Below are 8,633 nucleotides of genomic sequence, written 5' to 3' on the forward strand. Positions count from 1 at the left end.
ATGTAAAAACCTTTCATGGTTCTTAATTGACTTTAGGGTCAAGTTCAGACTTGTTAGCATGGAAAAAAGATCTTCATCATCTGTCCCCCTTTGGCCCCTCCAACCCTGGAGGGCACACTATGCTCCTGGCATATCCTTGAAGATGTCATGCCCCTCAATACTACTACTCATTCTGGAAAATATGGCTCCCAAACTTTCCTTAAGCAATACTCCTGCAAGCATTCATAGCATTCTGTACATAATTCTGTTATAGCCCATATCACGGTGTTTGTCTTCTCACTGACTTCCTCCCTTGTCTGTGACTTGCTTAAGAACAGAGATCATGTCTTACCCATCTTCAGCATCAAGCACAACACCTGATCCAATAGCAGGTCTTACTATGATGAATCAGTGAATAACAGGAGATGTTTGGGATTGAGTTATACTGTAAGAAGGTGACAGAATGCCATAAATGAAGATGCTGAGAGATGATTTAGAAGTTTATTACAGAGAACTTAGTCAAATATAGCCACTGTTTCCTCACAAAGAAGTATATATATACACAGTTAACCAAAATGTTGACTGTCTGCTAGCTTAGTAAGAAAGAGATTTTGGTTTGTTGTTGTTTGTAAATGACCTTGTCAGAATTCCTTTACAGTCCAATGGACAAATACGGCTTCAGTATAGCCAAGAATACTAGAACCCTGAGTTCAGCATATGTGATAAATCAACCAGGACAATTTGATGTTACCATCCTTTTTGGGGAAAAAAATAAATCATGTTCAAATTAACTGTGCAAACAGGATTGTAGTAGAAACTCTGACCTGCTTAAGGAAAATTAACTACCTTATTGCACACTAACAATACCAGTTTGTATACAAATAATAATAAATAAGCTTTATTCACATATCTGCATTTAATCACTCATTTGTCTATTCAAAGGTAATACAATATTTTATTATGGAGCTTTTTATTATTTTTCCAATTGCTCCAGTTAAATTTGTCTTATGATTAAGGCTAATATTGAGGAAATGACTTCCTGGCTAATGTTATTACAACTGCTATATTTTATATCCTTTAGAATTTAGATCTTTTTTTAAATTTAGATATTTAAAACAACTGTGTCATATTTGAAAATATGCCCTGCATTATTTGAAAATATTATATCAATTTAATCCTAAGTAGCATTTCTTTAGGTAAGCAATTTTTAAAGTTTTCTATGGTTTTAAGTTTGATGGTATTTTATGAACAAGAGAAGTGTGGGCTCTAGAGTACAGACTCCAGGACCTTGACTGTATTCAGATTCCGTCTCTGCCCTGTCTCTGCGTGACTCTAAACAAGTCACTTTGCCATTTTGTGCTTCATTTTCCTCATCTGTAAAACAGTGGAAATGACTGCACCAGCCTTCTGGAGTTATTGGGAACATTAAATGAGTTGAGGTATATAAAGGCTATAGCTAGAAAAGGCAAGGAATTGAGGCAACTGGAGTCTCACAGAGGAGACAACCCTGCCGACACCTTCACTTTAGCCCAGTGAAACTGATTTTGGGATTCTGGACCACAGAACTAAGAGAATGAACTTATGTTTTTTAAGCCAGTGCATTTGTGGTAATTTGTTACACCAACTATAGGAAACTAATACAGATTTTGGTAAAGTTCAGCAAATCATGGGCAAAATTATTCTGTAAGAATACATCTCCAATATTACCATAAAAAAAACAGTAGAAAAATACAATTTCATTTACAAAAATCCCATTTGAAGTCTATTTTTTTAAAAAAATCCTATCGGGAGTGCTTGGGTGGCTCAGTTGGTTAAGCGTCCGACTCTTGGTTTCCACGCAGGTCATGATCTCACAGTCATGAGATTGAGCCCCATGTCAGGCTCTGTGCTCTGTGGGGAGTCTGAGATTCTCTTCCTCTCCCTGTCTGTCCCTCCCTCACTCTCTCTTTACAAAAATAAATAAATAAATAAATAAACAAACAAATAAATCTTTAAAGAAATCCTATCAGTTTCTGGTTAATAGAAATTAAATTTTTAAAAACTCAGTAATGTGTATTTTGAAGTTGACTTTCTTTATATTGAAGACGTAAGTGTAAGATTCCCACATCTTCTAATTACAATAGAATATTCCATTAGGGAGATAATGAAATCTCCTGGTTGCATTAAAAATAAAATGCAATCTTTGAATTCTTTAATCATCCCTGGATTTGGTCTGATGTTTCTGAAAGACTGAATGGCCCTTTACTTTGGGGCATTACTGCAGACCACGTTCTGGTCACTTTTATTTTCCACTGAATAGAATTCACCACCTTGGAAAGTGAATCAAAAGAAAGGAAGGAAAGAGGGAAGATAGGAGGGGAGGGAGAGAAAAAGAGGGAAAAAAAGAAAGGGAACCCTGTTTACAAGTAAGAACAAACTTTACAACCATCACCAACAATTTACAACTCTTCCCCAAAATACATGCAGACTTAATAATCTTCTTCCATTAAGTCTGTAGAAGTTTAAAACACTACAAAAGATATGAAACATTAAAAAAACCCTCAAAGTGTATGCACACACATGCACATTCTCCAAGTACACACATGCCCATAACCAGTGCTACCATTAAATAATACTCATTCAAACACTACCCCAGGGGGAATGTGGAATTCATCACCCGTCCCCTTTAGGTAATTTCCTTTTCTTCATACTTCCTGCTGCCCGTACATAACCTTGGTTCATGATCTATGTGTAAAATGGATTTGAATCTCTCTCTCTCTCTCTTTTTTTTTTATTGCCAAGATACATAAAAATAACCTTTCTGGTCCCAAATATATACAAGGTCCCAAATACATGTCAAGGCATCTCAAACTACTTGCAAATAGTTTTCAGTAATGGTTTTCATAATATTGTTTAGCTGGCAACATTTGTAACCAGCTCATTGACATTTTCTAATTATCACCTTTTTTTGCCTGTATAAATCATGCTCATAGTATTTGAAGTTGATATCAACAGTCTGATTAGTGCTAGACAGGCCTGCTTGGGGGAGGGATTCTGGAAGACAGCTGATTCTTTTCTCACTTCCCAAGCCCCATCTATCTCAGCAAAGAAAAGCATTATTTACAAGGATCAAGGAAAATATTGTGTATAAATCAACACAGAAGTTAAAAGCATAATTTTAAATCTATATCCCAGCTCTAGGCAAGTTTATAAACTCTTTTTGAGCCCAGTTTTACCATGTGTGAAAGTGGGAAAATAATAGCTCTTCCTAAAGAACTAATGAAAATTAAAGGAGCTAATGTACCTGTGATCAGTTTTCAACAAAGGGCATAATCTCCACTGCCAAGAAAACCAACCACCAGTAGCAGTAATACTCAATGCACAAGCCAGAATTGTCTGAACAGTGCTGTATTCTTTATCTGTGAGAAGACAGATAATTCAGGTGGGGGCTGGGGATGCTGGTATGTACAGATAAAGCAACTTTCGATATAGATAATAAGCACAAAATGGAGTAAAAATATTTCTCATGAAACCATTGGAAGCTACCAGGTATATAGTATCCGTTGACTCTTTTATATACGTATTCATCATTGCAGAGTGAATTGGTGAAAGTTTCCATGGTCTGAAAAGTAGCCACAGTAGAGAGGCTGATTGTTGCACATGAACTGTCCACTCAGGCCTCAACTCTCACTTTGAGACTATTCAGGCAGGTCTGCTTCAATAACATTCTGTATTCAGTTCTGAGACTGTGCATTCACTTGGACTGCTTTCCATTTTAGCATGTACTATTTCCCCTCCACTTACCAGATTCCTTCCTATTCCTCATGAGTCTACCTCCCACCCCTGGCTGTCAGAGGCGACCTCCCAGTGTTGCCCTATGTGTTAATAGTCCCTTTCTCTGAACTGCTGCTCAGTCTGGCATTTGATGAGAGTTTGGTTGATGTAGATGTGAACTTTCCAGAGACCCACTGAGCAGGAAGGGGCATTACAGAGCATCTGGTCCAACTCCCTTGTTTCATAGATAAAGAAACTGTACTCCAAGAGAGTGAGGGCATCTCACCAAAGATCATGTAGGGAGAGTAGCCAGGCTAGGACAAGGGTCCTGGCTTCTTGACTCCTAGTGCACACCTCTTAGAACTTTACCACTCAGATATTATGTTGTTGTCACTGTTTCATAGTTCTTACCGATCTCTCCTCTTGGTTCTAAAACCCGTTTCTAATGTTTTGATCCTGTCCCTTTCACTGGGGAGTACAGTGAAATATAGCTGCTTTTTGATTATATGCATGTAAATATGTGTCACACCCATCTTAATATAGGAGTTATAATTCCTGGTCTTCCTCAATTTGTCAGTATTTAGGGGGGAATGTAGGGAATAGGCTGTCAAACTGCATTATTTCCAAAACTATTTGTTATTCTCTCTCTTCCTCACATAATAACATAATATGTTATAAGTATATGCCTACTTTTACAAACTGTATATTCTGCTGATAATCAAAATATGCACAAAGACTATACCTAGAACTTCCATGCAATATGCACAAACACAGTGAGTTCCATTAACAGGAAAAATGAAGTATCTCTAAAAGGTATTATTTGGACAGTTATGTATGAAAGTAAGAGAATGTCCTTTTTCATAGATACATGATGAAGGTTTTAAGGTAAAGGGGCATCATATACAGCTTAGATAGATGTCAAAAAAAGAGGAAAAGAGAGAATAAATATAATTTAGATAGATGTCAAACAAAGAGGAAAAGAGAAAGACAATAAATATGATAATGCAAATAGGCTAAAATGAAGAGTTTTTAAAAGTTAAAATTCCTACCAATCCATATGCAAATGAGTTCTGCTTCTCCTGTGGCCCCAGCGTGGAGCCCAGCAGCTCTGAAATCTTCACGTGCCTCGTTATTCACAAGCAGCACAGAAGAGAAAGCATTTGGCTCCAGAATTTCACATTTCCCTCGCCTCTCCAAAAAAGAGCCCTGTGATTGACTCTGATTGGCCTGTCCTCGTTGCAGGACTTCCTTTGAACCAATCAACTGTGGCTGGGGAAGGGAATGCATTGACTGGATTAGTTTTAGTCATGTGTTCTGATCCTTGGAACTCTGTATGAATAGTTGGGGTCTGCAGACCTCCATAGATCCCCAAACCAGAAAAAAACAAAACAAATAGGCTAGATTAGGTTTTAACTCCTGGCTAAGATGCTAGTAAATAGTGACAGGGTCCGAAAGTGGGAAAAAAGAAAGGGAAGTCAGAAATGAAATGGTAATGGAATATTCATCCATGACTTGAAGCTAGGCTAAGGGCTATTGCCTGCCAATCTGTTGTCAGTCCCTAACTCCTTGGTGTTAATGTGTTCCTCATCTCTTTCTGAAAGAATTCCTAAAAACCAAGGAGATGGAACAGAGGAAAGTCCCTGTACAGAGATGGGAATCTAGGACCTCCCCCCAAATCCCAGTCTATCCCAAGATACTCTCCATAACAAACACTACTGAATTGTGTAATCTTCTGCTTTTAAGATGCTTCCATTATTAAACATTCCACTCTGCTTGGTTTATTACATAAAACAAATGTAGAAATAAATGACTAAAGATTTTACATTAAAGATATTAAGAGTGTGGTCTCCAGGACTTTTAAAACTGACTGAAATTACATAGTTTTTGGCGATCAATGAATGGTGGTGGTCGCCTTTACCTAACCCACCTACATTGACCAGTGGGTCATATTTAAAGGCAGAGCAATGGTCTTCCAATAAGTAAAGTTAGTATGAATGCCCCGTGGCGTCTTCAGCATCCTGTGGGAGAAGGGGAGAGGAAGGGGAAAGGAGGATAAGAGGAAAGTCCCCAGAGCTGTGGAGTTTTTCATTCACTGGGGCTTCGAGATTTTTTTTTCTGTCATCAGTTTTGTGTTTGCATCCTAATTTCCTATAAATTGGAGGAAAAAAGTACATGCAGAATATCTTGATTCAAATTTAGGTTTATCACTGGTTAACTATGGGATTTTAGATCGTCTTTTTACTTTTCTGAGCTTATAAGCACAGAAATGGCCCTATTTTGATCATATGGATGTTCTGATAAAAAGAAAAAAAATTCACTTTCGGAAAAGTCAACATGTATGAAGCTTTGGTTGATTAGAGATAGTCATAAGTGCAGATAACCCAAAGGTAGAAGAATATTTCATGATTTTTGTTCATATACTTAGGAAAATCCTAATTCTGAAACTTACTTTGCGTACTCTAGCCCTGAGCATGAGCAACTCTGAGCATGAATCAAAATATTCAGATTCCTGGGCTCTGTCTAGATTTCTACTAAATTAGCATATCTGGAAATGTGGCCAGGAGATCTGTATCTTTAAATGATCTTTAGATGATTCTGAACAGCTAAATTTGATCTAACCCAGTGGTAGAACTCGCACTTGGCATGGAAATCAGAAGCCCCAAATTCTACCCTTGGCTCTGCCATTTATTACATAAAATTGGAAAATTGTCAAGTAATTTGGACCCTAATTTCTTCATTTATAAAACAACTAAGATAAGATTATTTCTAAGTTTCTTTTTGTTTATGAATTTATGAATGATCCTTTTAGTTATTTCAAAGCAAGTTGTGAATTAGTGAATTGGAGGCATTGATAATAATAGGTTCTGAGTTAAGAATATGCTCCCAGGGCCGCAAACTCTGATATGAAATGTCTTAGAGTTACTCTATGCATATACATCAGCTGAGGCCCCGTGACCACAGCCCAGCAGTTCTCTTGTCAGAGGCTGCCTGGCAACACTAGTGTTTCTGATCCAGTACAAAGAAGGACCATATAAATCTTCACAGGTCAGAGGCTTCCACCTCTGACCTGCGCTCAGGGAATTTTCACGGGAAACTCCCATGCCTACAAATTAGGTTAACGTGTGAAAGCCCCGCTGTGTTAATGGGGGACAGTCAGTAGAATGGAATGCCAGAAGAGATGAGCCAAACTGATTGACTGGCGTATGTGGGGCATAAATTCTGCTCCAAATATAGGCACCTAGTTTTCTTCTCCTCCCTTCTCTGTTTTATCTTACCATGGTAAAAACTGTTTAGATAAGATACATTTCCCAGAGCTTATTAACCAGTTGCAGTTCATGGCTCCAGGCCAACTGGTTACTTTTATCCTCAAGAAATCCTAGTCCTTAGGAAATGATCTTCAGCTCTGACCATCATGCCAATCATCTTGTTTGGGTCCATTTACACGGGGTGATTGAATTAAAAGGGTAAGGGGGATGGAGGAATGCATAAGCTGGGACTCTTGCCCTTGTCTGCGCTATTGAGTCATCACCATAATATGCCAAATTACTCAAATAAGTCTGGTCATGTTCACATTCAGCAGTAAGGAGGATACTCTGTATGACTTGCATGAGGACATGAAATGCCAGCGGGATCCATATAATCAACATCCTGGCTTGTGCCAAGAAGGGTGGGTGGAGTCGTGTGCCACATGCAAGGGATTCCTAAATGTTTACTCTAATTTGCTGCCTGGTTATATTTGACTTCTGTGGGTTGGCACGGCAACCATTCTATTTAATTCTGGCTCTTCTAATTGTAGGAGGAACAGTCAGGGGCTTTTAAAGTAATGTTTAAAAAAACAGTTGTTTGGGGTCATTGTTCCTTCTCCTTTAGAGTAATTGTTGAACATAGTGTTGTGGTTAATAACACAGGTTCCAGAGAAAGATGGGTTTGGATTTCAGTTCTGGGTCATACTCCTAAGCTGTGCCTGACTTTCCATGCCTCTGCTTCCTTCATTTCCATAATGGGGATAATTAACAGCACCTGCTTCATGAGCTTGTAGGGAAGATTAAATAAATTAATATGTGTTGAGTACTTAGCATGATGCCTGGCCCATAGCAAGGACTCAGTATATGTGACTGGATTATAAGCACCCATAATTCATTATTTTGAGTTATGTATGTGTGGATCTTTTTAGATGGCCTAGTTTTCAAACACTTTTATGTAGAAATGACCTCTTCTACCTGACAGTCAACAGAAGCCAAGATGCTTGAAGTCCTTTCTATGCTATTAACCAAGGAAGCCATTTGACCTCGAGAGTTAATTTCTGGCCCTGACAAGAAGTTTTATTGAAAAGTCTAATGGCAGAATACCTTGACTATATGCTGCTACATACCTGAACTGTAAAAAGACCTCAAGAAATGATTTTACTGCTGTACTCTATAAAACCATGCTTAATGCTCTCTCTCCTAGGCTGGTGTCTGTCAAACTCTAATGTGGACACAAATCATCTGGGGATTGTATTAAAATACAGATTCTGATATAGCAGGTCTGGGTGGAGCTTGAGGTTTTTCGTTTCCAACAAGCTACCCTCGGTGGTGGGCGGGGGGGGGGGGGGGGGGGGGGAGATGCAAACTTTGTTCCAGGGACCACACTTGGAATAATGAGATTTTGGCTGCTAGGCTGGATCTGATGCATCCTTACCACATTGTCCTGGGGGAGGCTAGAGGCACTGGTGGGGTGGCACTAAACCAATGCCCATTTTATCAGTAATTTTATGTGTATGTGGTAGGGCTAGAGATAGGAAATGTAAAGTCAAGGAGAGTGATTCTCAACCCCAGATACGTATCAGTATCACTTGGTGAGCTTTAAAAAAGTACTGTAGAATCCACATTAACCTAATTGAATAAAAAACTCTAGGGGGG

This window comes from Phoca vitulina, unplaced genomic scaffold (assembly GCF_004348235.1).
Source record: "Phoca vitulina isolate PV1807 unplaced genomic scaffold, GSC_HSeal_1.0 scaffold22, whole genome shotgun sequence".
Lineage (NCBI taxonomy): Eukaryota > Metazoa > Chordata > Mammalia > Carnivora > Phocidae > Phoca > Phoca vitulina.